At 39.6% G+C, this 22,143-nt stretch overlaps 1 non-coding gene across 1 annotated transcript; it reads right to left on the bottom strand.

The window, feature by feature from the left end:
- Positions 1-20,579: 20,579 nt before the first annotated feature.
- Positions 20,580-20,685, bottom strand: LOC118636705. Its single transcript, XR_004960693.1, has one exon. It is a non-coding gene; the product is annotated as a U6 spliceosomal RNA (small nuclear RNA).
- Positions 20,686-22,143: the final 1,458 nt, after the last annotated feature.

Here is a 22,143-nt window from a genome sequence, read left to right as displayed (position 1 = left end):
TTGGGTTTTAAAAAGGCTACTTTCAACTTAATATGCAAACTATGATCCTAGATACTATACAAATTCATAGATTAATGATGGAAATAACAAAGTCCAAAATGTTGTTACTAGTGTTCACCTCAGAGTCCAGGGGTTATAGTGATTTTCATTTTTATATGTCTATATCTTCCAATTTTTGTAACAAATATATATTACTTCTGTCATGTAGAAAATCAATACATAAAACACAAGATACATAGACAACAGTATGGTGCTTACCAGAGGGAAGGGGAGTTGGGAGGTAGTAAAGGGTAAAGGAGGTCAAATATATGGTGATAGAAGAAGAGTTGACTTTGGGTGGTGGGCACACAATGTAATATAGAGATGATTCCTCATAGAATTTGTATACTTGAAACCTGTACAATTTTATTAACCAACGCCACCCCAATAAATTTAATTTTAAAATATATATCTAATTCTTCAAAATAAAAAGAAACAAACAAAACAAACAGAACACAAGGTATCTTATGTTACATGCCAGAAAAATGGTAGAAGCTACTGATTTTCAAATTTGATTTCTCTTTCTTTCTTTCTTTCTTTCTTTCTTTCTTTCTTTCTTTCTTTCTCTTTCTTTCTTCTTTCTTTCTTTCTTTCTTTCTTTCTTCTTTCTCCTTCCTTCCTTCCTTCCTTCTCTTCTTTTTTTCTTTTTCTTTCTTTCATCTCATGAAAGTGTCTTGGGGTTTAGCCCAAAGGGAAAATGAGGATACATAGCCAGAGTCTTCACTTCTATAAGTAGAGAAACTGTTTTCATTTCAGGAGTAAATTTGAAAGTCTGAAGAGGGCCAATTACTGAGGCCTGGGCAGCTGTGGAATGCTTTATGGTCAAGACAAAAGTTAGTAGGCGAGATGAGCCTTGACTAAACAAAGACTAGAAACTGGTCTTCTAGAAAAATCAGAATGAAGTTACTAATGAAACCTGATACCCTCTGCAGCACACCTTTTTCCTATTTCCATTACTATCTAATTCTTCACTCAAGTCAGAGCTAACCACTGCAAAATGCTCTACCCAAGATTCTAGGCCTACACAAGATCAATGAGGCTGAATCCCAAGGACTCAATAGCAATGCCAAAGGTGGAGGGGGTGACGTTAACAAGGAGGGAGACTTTATTTCCATCCCCAGTTTCCATCAGCTCGGCTCACCCATTTTTTATGTGCACCAATATTTTCTCAAGATAATATGAATTCCTTTGCCAACAAAGCTCTGAGGCCCTGTCAACCCTCCAAATGGTTCACTCTTTTTATGTTCCTTCTAGAGCTGCCACAAAAAGAACTGAAAATTTGGAAAGGGCCACCTTGAGTCATTGCCCTCATGAGAAATTTTCCAAAGAGCCTTTTGAGCCGTCAAAAAGACCTACTTGCTCTCTTTTCTCCCAGGGTCCTTAGCTGCCCTTGAGCTTGCATCAATAAACTCATATAACCATTTTGGAATCAACCCAGTGGCACCTAGGGAGGGCAGATGACGTGAGTTACTTGTGGGACTTACATGAGGCAATGAGCTGGCTTTGCAGGGACTCAGGCCAAAGTCCATGAGCCAACATATGCTCCACAAACCAAGAGGAGAGAGAAATGGACGTGCACAGGGGTTTTAGTCTCCTTGATCCTCATAATCCTAGCTCAATACTGAACAAAGTATTTTTGTAGCTCTGAAATCTGACTGAAGTGCTTTCTTTTAGGTCAATGTTTCAAAGACACTTGAAAATACATGATAGTCCAAGGCTTGCCAAGAAGGAAAAAGTAGCTGATTTGTCTCCTGGCTGATGGCAAGCTGCAAAGCTTTCTTAAATGACAGCAGGGAAGCAGTAAATCAAGTCAAATGGGGTCCTACCCACAGAGAGTTTATCTCTAGAAAGTGTTCTTCAAGTCAAGTGGTTATGGACAATTGGACTTTAGAGGGACTGAAACAGCATTTTCATCTGCTTGAACCTGGGTTCTATTAAAATAGGGAAGTATTAGTCTAATCCAGTCCTCCATTGGCAAACTCAGACATGCTCTGGAAGATTTGAAAAGAAGCACAGCCATGTACTCAGGAATGGATTTCTGATTTACTTGCAGAAAATACGAAGTTCCTTTTATTCTCACTAGTGAGAGACAATTCTGTTAAAATCACAGTTTTAAAAGCAGTATGTAGGACCAAGAAAAAGTGTCAGTTGGATGCATCCATATTTCTCAGTTTAGAAGAGAGTGAATAGTTAAATTTAGCTTTATCAAGAAAAAAAAAAAAAAAAAAAGCTCCACTTATCCCTGTTTAAGGAATTGCAGTAACTTTAATGTACTGTTTGCGTTTATGGCTACTTATATCCTAAGTCATGGCTTCCCAACCATTCATGACAAAGCACATGTGGAAAATGACCACTCAGGACCAGATGAGTTGTGATGTTCCAGGTTGGGATACATGACTGATCAGGTACCAGCCAGCTTGCTCCTGAGAGATTTTAGAGCAGGCAGTTTCCACCTAGGTTGCACATTGGACTCACCTGAGATCCTAATTGAATTGCTTCGGGCTGTAACCTGGGCACCAGGAGTTTAAAAGTTCCCCAGGCGATACTGATGCAGGGCTGCAGTTGAGAGGCTGTTTTAGAGCAGGCCTTCCCAGCCTGTTTTGCAAATAAAGTTTTCTTGGAACATAGCTGACTTTCCTTTACATATTGCCTGTGGATGCTTTCCTGCTAGGGTGACAGAGCTGAGTAGGCATGACAGAGATCTTAAAACCTGCAATGCCTAACATGTTCTCTGTCAGATCCTTGACACAAACACTGGCAGAGCCAGCTGTGAGGAGAAATTTCCAGAGGACGTTCAGTGTCATGAGAAAAAGTCATCATAGAAGGAATTTTGCTCAAGGTAGGGGCCAAATTCTCTTATGGGATGCTGACAGGGACAAAATATTCAGAGTACATAGATATTAATGTACTATGAAGGTAAATAGCTGCTCCTGTTTTCCACCATCGGGGGAGCTGCTCTTCGGAGGAGGAAGCAATCCTGGAAGGAAAAGGCTGAGGCAGGGAAGAGCCAGGGAGCTTCAGGTAAGAATTTGGAGGGTTTGGCAGGGAGGAGGAAGGGGCCTGGAGTGCTGTCACCCTGCGATGACTGACACTGTAGAGGTGGATGATTCTGATAATTTTTAGAAACTTGGCTGTGTGCTGTGAGTCATATTCTGACTAGTCTAAGAGACTTCTGTAAAGTTCTATATTGTTTCCATACATTTTTAGACATCAGTTTAGTCATTTTGCAATGTGACTCTGTACTGTGATTGGCCCCAGTGGAAACCAGAAGTATCTGGGCTACAGGATGAATGAGCCTGACAACCACCCATCTTCAGCAGCATTGTAGCACTTGGATTAGAGCATCCAGAGAGTTAGCAGCAGGAAGTAAAACAGGAATAAGGTAGGGGTCTAAAAGTTTCCAGAAGAGCCATGTGACATCACTGGGTCAGTTTTCCCAACTCTGAGTTCCAAATAGCTCTTATAAGACATGTGTAAAAGAGCACCTGTTCTGCTCCTGGTCATTGGAGTCCAAGACCACAGCATGCATACATCTCCATTGTGAGGACTAGAACACCAGCACCGATGTAACTGGCCAAGGCATCATTATCCCAGAACAATGGCCTCAGATAATCCCTCCTCAGATGTCAGGTCTTCATCACCCAGAATCAAGGCTTCTGAAAGGTGGAGGAAAAGAACTGGAATGAATACAAATGCTGCCCCGGAGGAGACTTTCTAGAATTATCAGCAAACATTTTTCAAATGACAAAATAAACAATTTAGTAACAGTTTGATGTCCTTTATTCAAGCGAATACAATCCATGGGTTGGGGGAGTGCAGTGTGTCACAAGAAGAGGAGGGCTTTTCCTGAGGGATTTGGGACAAGAGGGAGTTTTACAGAATATTAGAAAAGGAAATATGAAAACAGGGCAGGATGGGCTAGGAGGTTGGGGATTTCCTTATAAGGCAAGCAAGTCCTATTTTCTAGGGTGAGGTAGACTAGCTGAGCTGACTTGGACAGTTGTAATGGGTGTGTGTTGGGTTTCCTTATAAAGTGTGTCCCACAAGTGCAGATGACTTAGGTTTAGATTTGTGCCATGGGCTGGGTCACTGGGGCAGCCTCCATTTTGTGGGTCCTGATATACAAAATAACTTGATCACTCTTTCCTTGGTTTTTCAATTCTCCAAACAACAGAGGGGTGGCTTAGAAGCCTGCATATCTCAAGATCTTGAATGATCTGGTGAACATGGAGGTGGCTAAGATAAATCATGGGGCTGTCAGCTTTAAGGCAAGAGACCAAAGACAGTTCAGAGGCACATAGCAAATCAGGGCTTCCAGCATCCTGGACAGCCACCAAAAGCGGGGTGTTTATCTCCAGTTTCAAAACCAATCATCATCATGGTCATTTATTCATCATCATCATTATCATATTCCTACAGGTTGAGCCCTGAGAATATCTAACTTGAAAGAGTATTTCAATAAAATGTCAACAGGAAACATGCATGCATAGGATATATTTTAAAAGTAAAATCTTTCAGGAAGATGGTGGCGGGCAGGACCTGAGATAGGGTGAGTGCATGAGAGTGAGCTAGAGTGTGAGAGAGTGTGAGTGGACATGAAGGTGGATGACCAAACTCCTGCAGTGCAGAGAGGCGGAGCAGAAGGTTCCTGTGCTGTGGATGGGAGCAGCCGGCTGCAGTGGTGAGCGGCTCTTCAAGGCGTTTCTCCCTGTGCCATCGGGAGGTCCCACCATTTTGGGAGATCCCGGGTCTTCCCTGGGAAAAGGCAGTGGGAGCAGCAAGGGCCCAGCAACCTGAGCCCACCAGCACACCTGGCACCATCGGACCAGTGGACACTCTATGTCAACACAAACCAGTGCACAGTAGTGGAACTCCCAAGATTCCGGTCATGGAAACTGTGGACAGCCAGGAGCCCAGCACCATCCCCCATAGTAGCAGCCCAATCAGAGTCGAGATATACCCCCAGTAACAGAGGCTGGGGAGCAGACATCCATCCCCAGGCAACAGAAGCACAGACCAGCAGCTGAGACCCATCCCCAAAAACTACAGCAAAAGCTGAGCAGGAGTTGAGCCCCACGGGGCAGCAGCACTCCCCAGCCACCAGTGGCAGGACCTGGGGCTCCACAGAGGCCTGTGCGATCCAGCAGCTCACAAGAGCAGTGGGAAGCCAGAGCCCTAGAGGGACTGATGTGATCCACATGCCCGCCCACGGGACCTACAGGGTGCGGGGGTACCAGAGAGGCCTGTGTGACTCAGCAGGGACTGTACGATCCAGTTACCCATAGGACCTATAGGGTGCTGAAGCACCAGGGAAGCCTGTGTGACCCAGCAGCCCATAACATATACATAGAGCCAGGTCCCCAAAGGGACCATGCGATCCAGTTACCCACAGGACCTGCAGGGTGCGAGGGCACCAGAGAGGCCTGTGCAACTCAACTGCACACAAGTTAGGCTTAGAATATATGAAAATGGAGGCAGAATGAATGGAAGCTACACAGACTATCTCCCAGGACAAAATGGGAATTACAACTAAAATGAAGACAAATCCTTGGAAAAAAGCAACTGAAAAGCAACAGGACAGGACCATATAACCAGGGACATTGGTAAGATCTGTGGAGGCATGAGAGGGTGTCAGGCTAGGAGCCCATGGACAGCAGCAGTCTTAGCTGTGAGCAGCGCCCTTGGGGAATAAAGACCAAGCCTGCTCCACAGAGCAGAGAGCCTGGACAGAGTGCTAAAATAGCCATAGCCACTCACCTGGTGGCTATGGCAGAAGAAGGGCAGACTGGGCTGGAACTCTGTGAGGACAACCGGGACTTGGAGGGCACTCAGAGTTTTTACTGAGTTGCAGCCACAAAGGATGGTGGCCAGTGTGCTCCTTCACAGAGCTGTGGGGAAAAGCAGCAGCCCCCACCACCACCACTCAGAGATTCAGTCTTTCCCAGGTGAGGCAAAGAAATGCAAATTGAGGCTCATTAACAACCAGCATCTATCCCACCCTCTGGAAATCCTCTTATGCAGAACACCAGAGCTACATTACAAGGCACTGAGTAACAGACTACTAGCCTCCAGGAAAAAGCTAGAGGATAACTGAACCTTTCCTGGGCTTGCAAATCTACCCAGGAAAGTAAGACTTGACAGTAGTGTTGAACGTGGGTCCACCCAGTCTCATCCAAACCCAATAGAGGGAGCCACAAACAGCAGAATAACAACACCCACAGGAAAAATTTGGCAGGCTCCAAAACCCACTGAGATAGCCAAAATGGTGAAACAAAGAAACAAATCCCAAATGAAAGAACAAGAGAACTTTATGGAAGGTGAGATAAATGAAATGCAGTTAAGCAAATTATCAGAGGTAGAGTTCAAGCCATGATCTTGCGGAAGCTCAACAGCATGAGTAAGGACATCAGCACCATGAGTAAAGATATAGAAACATTGAAAACCAACCAAGTGGAAATGAAGAATGACATAGCAGAAATAAAGAACACATTGGAAGAACTAACCAGCAGAGTAGAGGAAGTTGAGGACCAGATCAGTGAATTAGAAGACAGGGTAGAAAAAAATCAACCAGTCAGAAAACCAAAAGGAAAAAACAATTGAAAAACAGAAAGACAGCTTAAGAGGACTGTGGCACAACTGGAAACGTAATAACATTCATATCATAGGAGTCCCCAAAGAGGAAAAAAATGGGCAAGGGTATGGGAATATATTTGAAGATATAGTGACAGAAAACTTTCCTAACTTGGTGAAGGAAGATGGCATTCAAGTTCAAGAAGCACAGAGAGCCCCACGTAAGAAGAACCCAAACAGGCCTACGCCAAGACACATAGTAATTAAAATGCCAAAATTAAAGACAAAGAGAGAATCCTACAGGCAGAAAGAGATAAGAAACAGGTTACCTACAAAGGAAACCCCATAAGGCTCTCAGCTGACTTCTCAACAGAAACACTACAGGCCAGAAGGGAGGGGCATGAAGTAATCAAGGTCATGAAAAACAAGGATCTGAATCCAAGACTACTCTACCCAGCAAGGCTATCATTCAAAGTAGAAGGTCAAATAAAGAGCTTTCCAGACAAACAAAAAAGGCTAAGGGAATATATTAACACCAAACCAGCACTGTGAGATATGCTAAAAGGATTGCTGTAATTAGTAGAAGAAATGGGAAGAAAAATAGAACCACACTAAACAAAAATGGCAATAAATAAGTACATATCAATTATCACCTTAAATGTGAATGGTTTGAATGCTCCAATAAAAGACACAGAATAGCTGACTGGATAAGAAAGCATGGCTGATATATATGTTGTTTACAAAAGACCCACCTCACAACAAAAGATTCACATAGGCCCTGGCCCATTTGGCTCAGCGGTTGAGCATTGGCTTGTGGACCAGAGAGTCCTGGGTTTGGTTCCCGCTAGAGGCATGTACCACAAAAAAAAAAAAAAAAAAGAGACTCATATAGGTTGAAAGTGAAGGGATAGAAAACAATTTTTCAAGCAAACGGAAAGGAAAAAAAAGCTGGGGTAGCAATACTCATATCTGATAAAGTAGATTTCAAAATGAACACCATAACTAGAGACAAAGAAGGCCACTACATAATATTGAAAGGATCTATCCAACAGAAAGATATAACCTTGGTAAACATATATTCACCCAATATGGGAGCACCAACATATATTAAAAATCTTTTGGAGGACTTCAAAGGAGAAATCAACAGCAATACAATCATAGCACGGGACTTCAACACCCCGTCACATCACTGGGTAGATCTTCTAGACAAAAAATTAGCAAGGAAACACATACTCTAAATGAAGCGCTAGATCAAATGGATTTCATAGATATCTACAGAGAATTACACCCCAAAACTACAGAATTCACATTCTTCTCAAGTGCACATGGGACATTCTCAAAGATAGACCACATGTTAGGGCACAAACTAAGTCTCTACAAGTCCAAGAAGATTAAAATCATATCAAGCATCTTCTGAGATCACAATGGTATGCAACTAGAAATCAATTGCAACAAGAACATGCAAAGACATTTGAAAATATGGAGGCTAAATAGCATGTTATTGAACAATGAATGGGTTACCACAGAGATCAAGTAAGAAATTAAAAACTCCCTGGAAACCAATGAAAATGAACACAACACAGAATCTATGGGACGCTGCAAAAGCAGTTCACAGAGGGAAGTTCATAGCACTATAGGCCTACCTCAAGAAGCAAGCAAAATTTCTAAAAGACTATGTACCCTCACATCTTAAGGAAATAGAAAGCAAACAACAGCAACAACAAAAACCCGAGTAAGTAGAAAGAAGGAAATATTAAAGATCAGAGCAGAAATCAATGACATGGAAACCAAAAAAAAAACAAAAAAAAAAACAATTCAAAGAATCAATGAAACAAAGAGCAGGTTCTTAGAAAAGATAAACAAGATTGATGGACCCTTAGCTAGACTCACCAAGAAACAGAGAGAGAACCCAAATACACAAGATCAGAAATGAAAGAGGAGAAATAATAACTGACATCACAGAAATACAAAGGATCGTTAACAAATAGCATGAACAATTATACAGCAACAAATTTGACAATCTAAGTGAAATGGATAAATTTCTAGAAACACATAGTCTCCAAAAATTGAACCGGGAAGAGATAGAAAACTTGAACAGACCAATAACAACAAAATAAATTGAAGATGTAATCAAGACTCTCCCAGCAAACAAAAGCCCAGGCCCGGACAGCTTCACAGGGGAATTTTACTGAACATTCAAAGAAGAACTAATATCCATTCTCCTCAAACTATTTCAAAAAATTCAAGAAGAAGGAAGATTTCCAAACTCGTTTTATTAGGCCAGCATAATTCTAATTCCAAAACCAGAAAAAGACACTACAAAGAAAGAAAACTACAGGCCAATATCCCTGATGAACATAGATGCCAGAATCCTGAACAAAATACTAGCAAATAAAATCCAGCAATACATCAAAAAAATTATTCACCATGACCAAGTGGGATTCATCCCAGGGATGCAAGGCTTGTACAATATTCACAAATCAATAAATGTGATACACCACATAAATAAAATGAAAGATAAAAATCATATGATCATATCAATAGAAGCTGAAAAAGCATTTGACAAAATCCAGCACCCATTTCTGATAAAGACGCTCAGTAATGTGGGAATAGAGGGATCATATCTAGACATAATAAAGACCATATATGAAAGACCTACAGCCAACATCATACTCAATGGGTAAAAAGTAAAAGCACTTTCCTTAAGAACAGAAACAAAACAAGGATGCCCACTTTCACCACTCTTATTTGACATAGTACTGGAAGTCTTAGCCACAGCAATCAGACAGGAAGAAAAAATAAAAGGGATTCAAATTGAAAAGGAGGAAGTGAAACTGTCATTATTCGCAGATGACATGATGCTCTACATAGAAAACCCCAAAAACTCCATAAAAAATTTACTGGATTTAATAAATGAATTTGACAAAGTAGCAGGATACAAAATCAACATCAATAAATTGACGGCATTCTTATACACCAATGATGAACTCACAGAAAGAGAAACTAAAAAAAAATTCCATTTACCATCACAGCAAAAAACATTAAGATACCTTGGAATAAACTTAACCAAAGAAATCAAGGACCTATTTGCAGAAAACTACGGGTCATTGACAAAAAAAAATAGAGGAGGATATAAAAATGTGGATGCACATACCTTGTTCATGGATTGGAAGAATTAACATCATTAAAATGTCCATACTACCCAAAGCAATCTATAGATTCAATGCAATCCCCATCAAAATACCAACGACATACTTCACAGAACTAGAACAAATACTTCAAAAGTGCATATGGAACCACAAAAGAGACTGAATAGCCACAGCAATCTTGAAAAAGAAGAACAAAGTTGGAGGGATCACATTACCAGATTTCAGGTTATACTACAAAACCACTGTAATCAAAACATCCTGGTACTGGCACAAGAACAGGCAGATAGACCTGGAACAGAACAGAGAACCCAGAAATGGACCCAAGACAATATGCTCAATTAATATTTGACTAAGGGGACAAGAGCATACAGTGGAGTAAAGACAGCCTCTTTAATAAATGGTGTTGGAAAAATTGGACAGCTACATGCAAAAAAATGAAACTAGACCATCAACTTACACCATACACAAGAATAAGTTCAAAATGGATTAAAGACTTAAATGTGACTCATGAATCCATAAAAATCCTAGAAGAAACTGTAGGCAACAAAATTTCAGACATCATATGCAGCAGAATTTTCACTAATACATCCCCTAAGGCAACAGAAACAAAGGAGAAAATGAACACATGGGACTACATCAAACTAAAAAGCTTCTGCACAGCAAAAGAAACAACCACCAAAATGGAAAGGCAATCCACTGTATGGGAGAGCATCATTGCCAATGATACATCAGATAAGGGGTTAATTTCCAATATATAGAGAGTGCTCATACAGCTCAACAAAAGACAAAGAACCCAATTAAAAAATGGGCAGAGGAACTAAATAGACACCTCTCCAAACAGGACATACAAATGGCTAAGAGACATATGAAGAAATGCTCAACATCACTAATCATCAGAGAGATGCAAATTAAAACAACAATGAGGTATCACCTCACACCTGTCAGAATGGCTGCCATCAACAAATCATCAAACAAGAAGTGTTGGCGAGGGTGTGGAGAAAAGGGGACTCTAGTACACTGCTAGTGGGAATGCAGACTGGGGCAGCCATTATGGAAAACAATATGGTGTTACCTTAAAAAATTAAAAATTGAACTTCTATTTGACCCAGTCATTCCACATCCAGGAACATACCCTAAGATGCCTGAAACACCAATCAGAAAAAAATATATGTACCCCATGTTCATAGCAGCACTATTTACAATAGCTAAGATCTGGAAACAGCCCAAACGTCCATTAGTATACAAATGGATAAAAATCAGTGGTACATATACACAATGGAGTAGTATGCAGCTGTAAGAAAGATCTCTTATCCTTTGAGATGACATGGAGGGACCTGCAGAGTATTATCCTAAGCGAAACGAGCCAAGCAGAGAAAGACAAATATGACATGATCTCACTTATTTGTGTAATATAATGAACATAACAGTCTGAGGAATGGGGTAGTCCCAGAGATGTGGAAGTGGGGTACAGACTGACAATCCCCAGAAGAGCGGGTGGAGGGAGAGATAAACCACGTAACTTATATGAATGTATGCATGAACAATGGACATGGACAACAAAGCTGGGGACAGGGCGGGGAGGGAGGGGGCGGGGAGTATCAGTGGGGAAAAAGGAGAAACATCTGTAACAAAAATAAATTAAATTAAAATTTTTTTAAAGTACAACCTTTCATTTTCAACTATTTTTCCATTTCTGTCTGTGCTTGCTTATCTCTCTGTACATGCTTATCATATCAGAAGTCTTCATTATCCATGGATAATTTGTTTCTGAAAAAGGCCATTTAGAACAAATCCACCTGAAATAGGAACCAAATTTCATAATAAGTATTGAAAAAATATTGGACCAGTAATTTATACTGAAAATAAAACCAATTTGTTTTTAAAAGTAGGAAAATAATTTTATACACTCATATATTTAAAATTCAGGATATAATAGCCATATATTCTTAATATGAAAAACAATAACACATGTTGATGTTTCTTTTAGAAAAATTGTTCTGGAAAAACTGTATGATAGTTTTGTATGGCCCTCTATTCATAGTTGATTTTCAGGCATAGTCATAAAGAAGGTCATCTTTACAAAAATCTTTGAGGGTTTCATCAATTTCTTCCAAAGACCTCTTAAAGTCCTTAATATTAAAATCCATTTTCAAACCCCATATTCTGACACTGTAGGAAAGAAGAAATAATTTTTCCTCTATCCTTCTAAGTTCTTGGCTGAGACCCTCCCTCTAATCAAAGACAGATTAACGAGAATAAACAAACAGAACTTTTATAACATATATACTTCCTATATACATGGGAGAGACCTAAGAAGACTGAGTAACTCCCAAAATGGCCCAAAGATGCTGAGGGTTGTGGGAGGCTGCAAGAAAAGAGCAGTGAACAAGGGTAAGGTTGACTTGTCCATTGATAATCGTTTCTCTTCCTGATACACTGAGGGCAATGCCCTTACAAATAGAGATTTTCCTTATAAAGGTAAATTTCCCTTACAAACAAGTAAATTCTACTGATTTTAGAGTTTCTCTCTTGTGTCTGCTTTTTCTCAAAAACAATCAACTCAAAGTAATTCTTATGCCAAAGAGGCATATTTTGGGGGTGGCAAATTCTGTTACCCTCCATTTGGAGGCAAGGATGGGACTGCTGCTGTTCGGTGAGAAGCAGACAGAAGACACACTCTCTGAATGACTCCTGTCCTGGGCCGTGTATTTGCAAACACCCAGAGCATTCCATAGCGTCCTTGTTACTTTTCTCTTCTTCCAGTGTTAACTCTATCAGATTCTTATTTTGGCTTTGCCAATGGTTTGAGCCATTCTCCTGCATCATCAGCTTTGCAAACTTCATATCAGGAAGCTTTTTGGTTTCAGTTTAACAACTATTTGCATTGCATCATTAGATTTTACAACATCCACATTCAATGACACTGTTACTTACCAGGCTCTTTCCCTAGATTTAGAACTGTTTAATGGAGAGGATGTGACATTATTTTCTACTGCCAATGACTGCCATAAAGTAGGCACTAATTAACATTAGCTGAATTTAATGGCTTTTCATTTAAGATCTTCATTTTCAAATACAGACTAGCAAAAACACTGACACAATAGGCGGCGATATGCCTTAGTGTCAAATAAAGAGGGAGGCTTAGTCGCGGACAAACTTTATTAAGTGGTCAATTTCTTAGTATGTATTTTTAATGTTATTTTTACTTTTGCTTCTCTATCCAATCTGTGAGTATTTGGATAATAAATATCTGAGCCACAAGCACCACTGAGATCGTTTAATTCCCAGCCTCCTTAATAGAGGGGCTATGACTTATTCATCTTCTACCTTTTCACTTAATCTCTTCATCTTCCAATATTTTCTGGCCATCTAGAAAAAACTTTATGTTACCTACAACCTTGCATGAAAGTCTTGAGTGACCAAAGTAGTAATTCCTAATTCATTCTCTCTCTCACCAAGAGGTCACCTGTTCGATCCCTGGTCAGGGAACTTGCTTGGGTTGTGAGCTCCATCACTAGTAGGGGTGTGCAGGAGGCAGCTGATTGATGTTTCTCTCTCTCTCTCTCCCTCTCCATTCCTCTCTCTCTAAAATTAAAAAAAAAAATCTTTAAAAAATATGTGAATGTTGATGAGATTAGAGATTCATGGTGTCCCCAAAGAAAGAATATTTGCTCATTGGGCACCCTGTGTACTTGCTTTCTGTGGGGAGATATCTGAATGTGCTGATTCATTTCTCCAGTCTCCTGGAGATTCTCTGGCCACTTGGCTTACTTGCTGACTCTTGCCCTTCCATGAAGCAGCCATAAATGTAAAGCTCTCTAATGGGAAAGTCAGTGGATCTCATTTAGAAAGCCCCCATTACAGGTTAGGAAGATGGGAGATAATGATCTTCCCCCATCCCCACTGAATTTAAATACACAAATTAAAAAGCACTTTAACTCTTTGTTTAAAAAGAAAACCAAAATGTCACAAAAGGCAGGAATAATTCAAATGCAGTTTAGGCTAATGAGGAAACTGTATCCTTTCACTGTTTTGTTCTGGGAGCTTTTCAATCAGTTAGCATTGGCAAAGCTTCTGAACAAAGAAGTCACTACCAAATAAAAATTGCCTTCAGTGCATTGTCTAACTGTTCACAGTTTGGCATAAACGGATTTCTGATCCTTTCATTCCAACAGGAACTACCGTTCACTTCAAATAGTCTATTCATCTCAGCATAGAAACAGCTAAAATATACGAGCAGAATATGCTGCCTCTGCAAACCAAGCTACAGACAGCAGGAGTCAGCTTCTTCCAGCAGGCACAAGCATAACAGGCTTTGAAAAACTATAAAACAAACACTAAAAAAAAAAACAACTCTTGAATAATTGTTTAAAAAACAGCAATTATTTGGTTTCAGGTCTCTTTCACTACTCTGTATTTTTGTCCAAAATTAAATTAATCCCATTTTGTATAAAATGATAAAAAAAAATGCAGATTACAGTAGGGAATTTATGCTTAAATAATTACCTATGGCTGCTACTCAGATACATAGATTAATACTTTCTATTCTTTAGTTATAGATATAGAGATATAGAAATATAGATGTATAGAGATATGGATATATAGAGATATAGAGATATATCTCATAATCACTTTATCAGAAACAACCTAATTGGTGGCATTATCAAGCAATTTGCTTCACTCCCAACACCCATCTGCAATGTGTTATCTTTTCTACCTTCTATTGTGTTCTTGAGGTAAATGTGTATATCCATATAAACCACATATTAGAATCCTAGCATAGCATTCATCACCAAAGTCTCTGCAGAAAATTGAAACCTTCACATAGAACTTTATGTTGCAATATAATACAGGGCATGTTAAAATGTTGGCCCGAGACTGTCTACAGATATAATGGTTACAAGGATCAGTTCCAGTCACAACTTTCTCATTGGTCAATATCACATTATGTCCTCACAGCAGTGAGAGCTTAGTAATCAATCCCCGTGGCTTTGGTTATCTATGTTTTTCCACTGGCTATAAACTAACTGTACACATTGGTTCATCCCAAATGTACACTGGATGTGGTAACTATATGGCTATCATGGGTGAATAACTATAACAGATTGGGGTCTTCAAAGGGCACTCGCCAAAAAAGTTGGGAGACTTGTTTCTATGCCTCAACCTGTTACTGTCTATATATGACATCAGGTAATTCTCTTTACCTCTGAACTTCAGGATGGTATTGTGAAAAGATAGAGGAGGAAGTTGGGAGTTGGTCCAGACCATTTTTTTTTTTGTCTCAAAGTGTATTTCATGGAGAAATGATCTGTTGAGATACATCACTGCATCTGCTCATTACTATGCCCTTCTAGAAGAATCAGGTTTCTGGGAATCCCTGCAATAAATGAGTCTGCTTGCCTTTTAAACACAGCATTATATGAACTTATATAACCATAGAATTCCTTTTTTTTTTTTTAGTGGAAGACTCATAACATCCCCGCTGTGACTGTTTCCCACACACACTTGGAGAAGCACTAGACTGGCTCCCTTCCAGATCTAACATCCTATGATCTAATTCCAGGCTCAGTCTCCACTTTGTGGACCAATGGCAATGGCCCTCCATCATAACCAACTGCTGGAGAGTCTGAGAATTTTTAAAAACACAGTGCACTTTATTCTGTCCTCCAACATTTATATGGTCAGAAAAGATCTCTCCCTCCAAATTCTTATCCTCCAAGCACATGCAAAGTGTCTACAATCACCAGGCTCAGGGCCCCTAATCACATGAATCCAAAATTTAAAAATGTAGCTTTGCTTGTGGTTCCTTGGTAGATGTAGATAAAGGGTCAGCCCTGAGTAATCTTAATATATATAAAGCAATAATATGTTGCCTTGTCTAGCCCCCATCTTTTGAAATCAGTACAAATTATACCTTTAAAAAATTCACACAGATACCATAATCTCCACTCTTAACTTCCCAGCATCTCACTGATCTTGTCAGGACTTTGCCCGAACATCTGTTTTAAATTCCGACTGCTCCCATGTTTGCTTACTCCCACTTTTCTCATTCTGGATGCACCCAGAGAACAACTGTCAGCTACCACCCATACGACAGCAATTTGCATACTTAAAGTCTACATTTTCTCTCAGCCGTCTTTCTTCATTTCATTTACCATTTTTTCCAGAATCCCACCATCCTAACTTTTAATGGCTTTCATTGTTTTTCTGGACTCTCTCCAAGTTCTACATCTCTCCTTGAACTAAAAGTTCCCGTTTGAATACAGCTTCCATGGAGATATGACTAATAATGCATTGGCTCTTAAATCTGGCTGAACAGAGAATTAAATTTTTTTTAACTATAGAGTACTGAGCTCCACCCAGCCATGTATGGGAAACATTAATTTAAATGATCAAATTGATTTCCAAAAGTTCCGGCCCACCTCAACTGTTACCTCTTTGGGAAGGCTTTTCTCACCAATGCAACTCAACTTGACCCACATCCTTCACAGATCCCTTTGGGGTTTGGACCATATTGCATTGCAGTGCTAGCCAAATATAGTAACACCCTTCAGAAGCTTTTAGGTTGTGAAGTCTTTACTCTTGTATTTGTCTTCCAACCCCAGTACTAGAAATGAATCAGTTTCAGTTAGAATCAACACTTTGGACAAGTTCTCACCATATTCCTCTGTATACATTTCCTACCAAACAGCAGCCAAAATGCAGGCCTCTTCAGTTTTGAGGACAGAACACTTGTAAGCCGCCTATCACCACCACATGATGTGGCATATAATCGCTGTTTCTTTTTAGTTTAAATATTTGTTTTCCAGTGCGATTTGAAGCATTCTGAAGGTGGGTGTTATGTCTTAGGAATTTTTTCATTTCCTGTAGTGACTGTCCCTAGAAAATCATCCTCAGTAAATATACCATCAGAATGCAAATACTCGAAATAATTTAAGGACCAAGCATCCTAAACCCTCATTTTACAGATAAGGAAACTGAGGCCCAAAGAATTGAAGTGATTGCCCCAAATAAGAATAGGTCTCAAACTAGACCTCAGGCTATGCTATTCCCTGGCCTCTTTTTGCCTACTCCATGTGTCCTGTTGATTGAGTGGGATTTATTGGCCTCTTGGCTCTGTCTCCAGGAACTCCAAGTAAAACTCCACCACTGAACTCTTAAAAGGCATGCCTTCTGAAGGGTGGAATTTCCCATCAAGAAAACAGGGAAATGTCATTTGTAATAAGCTGAAGACTAATTTCAATTTCTCCTACTAGGCATGATTTTAATGAGTAACCACTTGTACACACATGCAGGCCACACCAATGTGTGGTAGATTTGAATAAATTAGGTGATAGAGTATGAAAATGTAAGCACAAGCTAGGCCAGGTTCAAATACCTGGTCTCCTATTAGTCAAAAGCATCATATCTAGAATAAATAGTAAAAAGAAGATATCACTTCCATCACATTCTGTTGGAAATATTCACATGCCAATTTCTTTCTTTAATTTATTTTTTTCTTTATTGACTTCTAGAAAAAGAGGAAGGGAGAGGGAGAGCAAGATAGAAACATTGATGAGGGAGAACATCCACTGGTTGCCTCCTGCATGCCCCCCCTGGGTATTGGGCCCACAAACTGGGCTTGTGCTCTGACCGGGAATTGAACTGACAACATCTTGGTGCATGGGTCGGCGTTCAACCACTGAGCCACACCAGCCGGGTTCACATTCCAATTTCAATTTAGCAAGATTTCATCCAAAGGGTTCTTTTGCAAATTGAGTTTCATCTTACTGATATTATTTGGATTCTTTGTGTGTATGTATAGTTTGGAATATCTTAATGTTGTTGCTACCACTGCCGTATCTGTTATTGTTGGATGCTGGGACTCTTATCTCCAACCACTTTCACTCAGCAGGGTAGCCTCCATATTGCTTCTTGTTGATGAGTCAGATCAGAGGCCAATAAATCCCACTCAATCAACAGGACACATGGAGTAGGCAAAAAGAGGCCAGGGAATAGCATAGCCTGAGGTCTAGTTTGAGACCTATTCTTATTTGGGGCAATCACTTCAATTCTTTGGGCCTCAGTTTCCTTATCTGTAAAATGAGGGTTTAGGATGCTTGGTCCTTAAATTATTTCGAGTATTTGCATTCTGATTTTCCAAAAGAAACACCCAGTGAGGAAGAGGCAATCAGAATGGTCACAGTTCAGTCCTTGTGAGTCCAGGACCTGAACATAAAAGGTTATTTGGTACACATTTAAAGGAATTCCTGGAACAAACAAACATAACAGGGAAGTGTTTAACTTGCAGAGTATTTTCTTTAGAATTGGTTCCCAAAGCCATGCTAAACCCCCTCACTTGCCCAGATATTGAAAACCCAAAGAAAAGCTTCTTGTAAATGTTCCCTGTTTGGTAGGGTCAGGGTGGCTCAGAGGGAGTGTGGCTCCTTTGGCAATGTGTACCCGAAAAATTCAAGTCAAACTGCAAATGAGTCAGCAGAGTTTTCTGGAAGAACCACAGAAAGGATTCTTTCTTTAAGAGACTATTTAGTTGGTTGCTACATAATATTGTAGATTAATTAGGAGTAAGAATGAGTAAAACGATTTGGAAAAAGTAATAGCAGCTGGAAAGCTTCACCCACCCGTTACCTAATGGAGGAAGAAACATTACAGTTCCATGCAATTCATTATTTTGAGGGGGGAGTAAGAAAGTGACATCAACCTAAATGTTATTATAGAACCTTTAATCATATTGACCCAGATATCAGCCTTAGAAGGTCAAGATTTTAGAAAAAGTGAATTGCTTCAAAATTTAAATAAACCCTTAGTATTTGAAGGTACAAAATTTGTCCATTATGGCTCCCAATATGTTAAGAAATGTATCAAGAGCAAAATCTAGCTAAAATTGAAACTAATATGGCTTAGAAACATCTTTCCTCATTTTCTAAATGTTTTCATATCTGGCAAAATGACCCGAGTGAAGAGTGATATTTTCAATATGCTCAAGATTCAAAGTGAGTTTACAGTGATTACTTGAGAAACTCTGGTCTCTGAAATCCACCTCCTGTCATATAATGTCCTTGAATGTTTGTTTCTTACGCTATTTCTTTTCTCTTCTTGGTCAATTGCTCCAACTCTGCTGGACCATGCTCATGAACATACATACATCTTCATATATTCATCACCACTTTAAAACAGTTACCAACTAATAGTCAACTTTATTTCATCCACACCCTTTCCCCTGAACTATTTTGATGCACTTTGCAAAGACTATATTGTTTTATCCACCAATAATTAATCATTTATCTCTAAAAAATAAAGATTATTTTAAAACACCTAGCCATGCCCTGGCTGGTTTGGCTCAGTGGTTAGGGCATCGGGCTGCGGACCAAAGAGTTGCAGGTTCTATTCCAGTCAAGGGCACATACCTCAGTTGCGGTTCAGTCCCCAGCCCTGGTCGGGGTAGTGCGGGAGGCAACCAATCGATGTGTCCCTCTTACATCAATGTTTCTCTTTCTCTCTCTCTAAAAATCAATGGAAAAAATATCCTCTGGTGAAGATTAACAACAACAAAAAAGGTGGGCAGATCCCTGGAAACTTTCACAGGGTCACTTGTTTCTCCCAAGCCCAGCTGGTACCACTATTTTTTTTTAACCAAAGAAATCAGTCTTAACAGATCCTGCATTTGTTTTACTCATATCAACCATGTTTGCTTCTTCTTTTTTTTCTTTTTTTAAGAAAAGGTATTTATTATTTACACCACTGAAATAGTCCCGTAAGAACAATATACACCATGTTCATTTGAGAGGATCAGATTCCTTTCAAATACAAGAACTGTATAAAGCAATACTGTCAACACAAAACAGTGGTCACATTACATATCTGCAGGCTTACGCATTGCAAATACTTTTTTAAGCTATGGCTAGATATTTTCACTGAAACACAATGTTTGCACTTAGACAAGATATAGCTAAAACAGAACAATAACTTTTTGTTCATGCTTTTTAGGGCTGAATCAGTGATATGTCCCATTTTAAAATGTATTGCCTTTAACTGTTTTTATGACAATGGTTTTAGGCAGAAATGTTTCTACTTAGCCTCCAAAAAGAAACATTTGTGTTCCTTAGTTTTATTCTTCAATCTTATACTTTTCTATTTTTCATACTATGACATATCAGTATCACTGCTGACATTTTCCAGTTTTATTCAAATAACATTGACACACTTACAACCAAACTGAGACAGCTCAGAATTTAGAGATGTAAATAGTGGAGGAAGAAGGAAAATTGTGTTTATGGCAAAGGAATAAAAAAACTCTTGGTATTTTTAAGCATACCAAACTAGGTTCCTTACTGAAAAAAATATATATATATTTTGTTTTAAAAGGAAACGCAGTAGTTTCAAGATGGGTTTGGTCTTAGATTTAGTCCGACAACAACATAAATAAGGCAGGAACACAGGACATAAGTTGTTTCCAAAGTCACACAATGACATTGTTGAATACACATTTTTGTTCTCTTTTATGTGTACATGGAGGGTAAAAACTCAGTACTCAATCCTGGAGAAAATATTTTTCAAGAGTAACAATATATTCACATAGGGGAAAAAAGAGAATATTTTTAGCATATTGCTATGATCTTCAAAAATATAAAATTAAATTTACAAAAAACTGGAAGACCAAGTATAAGCAGTCTGGTATTTGCTTCAGTGTCCAGCACTGTTATAATGATTTCTAGCATAAAAGCAAGAGTTCGTGGATCTCAAGTATCTTCAATAACTGCCAGCGTAACTTGGAACTACTGTCCTTGCTTCTTTGAGAGATGCCTTTCCCAATATTTGTGAAAAAATATGGAACGCTTCACGAATTTGTGTGTCATCCTCGCACAGGGGCCATGCTAATCTTCTCTGTATCGTTCCAATTTTAGTATATGTGCTGCCAAGCGAGCACCATGTTTGCTTCTTAAAGAGCATGGTTAAGCTGTATGGGGACAATATAGGCTAAGAAAAACCTCAGTCTTGAGAAAAACCCTGAAAGGAAGGGGAAGACCTTAGCCCCCAAGACCCCCATCAAAATTAGATGGAGGTTGTCTGGCAGAACAGATGATCCTGTCTCCTTCTGCCAGCCCCTAAATTCTGCCTGGACCCCAGAATGCAGCCAAGATAAATGTGAATGTTTTTGGTTTCTGAGGTGAGCCTTCACTTAGGTCAAAACAGTCTGTAAGGATGGCCTGACACCTGGAATTCCAAATTCCACACACCTAGGCTCCCCTCCTCAAGAAGCAGGGTCTCATCAGATTCACTCTTCAGCATGACAGTGGTATCAATGTATGATCTAATACAGCTGGGCTTATCAACCTTGGCATTATTGACATTTGAGGCCAGGCAAGTCTTTTCCGGGGCAGGGGTTGTCTGTGCACGGTAGGATGTTCAGCAGCATCCCTGGCCTCCACCTACTAGACACAGGTAGCACTGTTCCCCCTCAAGCTGTGACAACCAAAATGTCTCCAGACATTTCTGGATTTCCCCTGTTGGGGGAGGGAGACCAAAATCAACCCAGTTGAGATACAATTGAAGTAGGGTTTTTGTTTTGTTTTTTTTAATTTTTATCAACTATATGAAGTGTAAAGTTTGCTAAGGAATATAAAATAGACTCTTTTAGGTGTCAAGTCTTAAAAGGAACCACTACTGTCATCATTAAGGGAAAAAAAACAGTGCTAATAATTAAACATCAAATAATAAACAAAAATTACTGTTGCTTTGACATAGTCCCTCAAGGAAGTGAACTTTTATAAAATTCTGCTCTTTTGCCCATGACTGTGATAGCAGGTGCGGAAAAGACATTGTCCAGGAGTCTGTTCCTGGTTTGCTGGAGAGAACGGTCCCTGGCTTAGGGCTACAGCTGCCATGTAGTCTCTCTGCTGACAGTCTTTCTCAAGCACTCCTGAAAACCCCCACATTGTTACCACTTGAGTATTATAATTACAGAGGCAGATTCTGAGAGCCAAAAATGAAGCTACCTGACCAAAGCAGGAGAATATAGAGTAGACCGGTAAATTTTAATTTTTGTGGTTTCAAAGTACTCATAAGTGTGGTGGGGAAGGGTTTTAGAGATGATCCTCAACTTGTCAGAGGCCTGTTATTTTTTCACCCACAGCCATGTAGAGAATCCAACCAGGTTCAAGTGTATTATAGAAATACACTATGTGGGCCCTGGTTATTGTATGTGAAAGTTAAAAAGAATAAAGTTATGTATGTGTGTGCATACTGGCCATGATATACATGTGCATACATATGTACATGTATATGTAATAGAAATTAGTCTCTATAAAAGCCTAAGGTGATGAAAGTGATGGGGGTGGTTTAAAATGTTAAGTACAAATTAGGTCTGAGACACCGATCACAGAAA

The sequence above is a fragment of the Molossus molossus genome, unplaced genomic scaffold (assembly GCF_014108415.1).
Source record: "Molossus molossus isolate mMolMol1 unplaced genomic scaffold, mMolMol1.p scaffold_m16_p_2, whole genome shotgun sequence".
NCBI classification, from domain to species: Eukaryota; Metazoa; Chordata; class Mammalia; order Chiroptera; family Molossidae; genus Molossus; species Molossus molossus.
The sequence above is the reverse complement of the archived record's forward strand: the minus strand, read 5'-3'. Positions and strand labels throughout refer to the sequence as shown.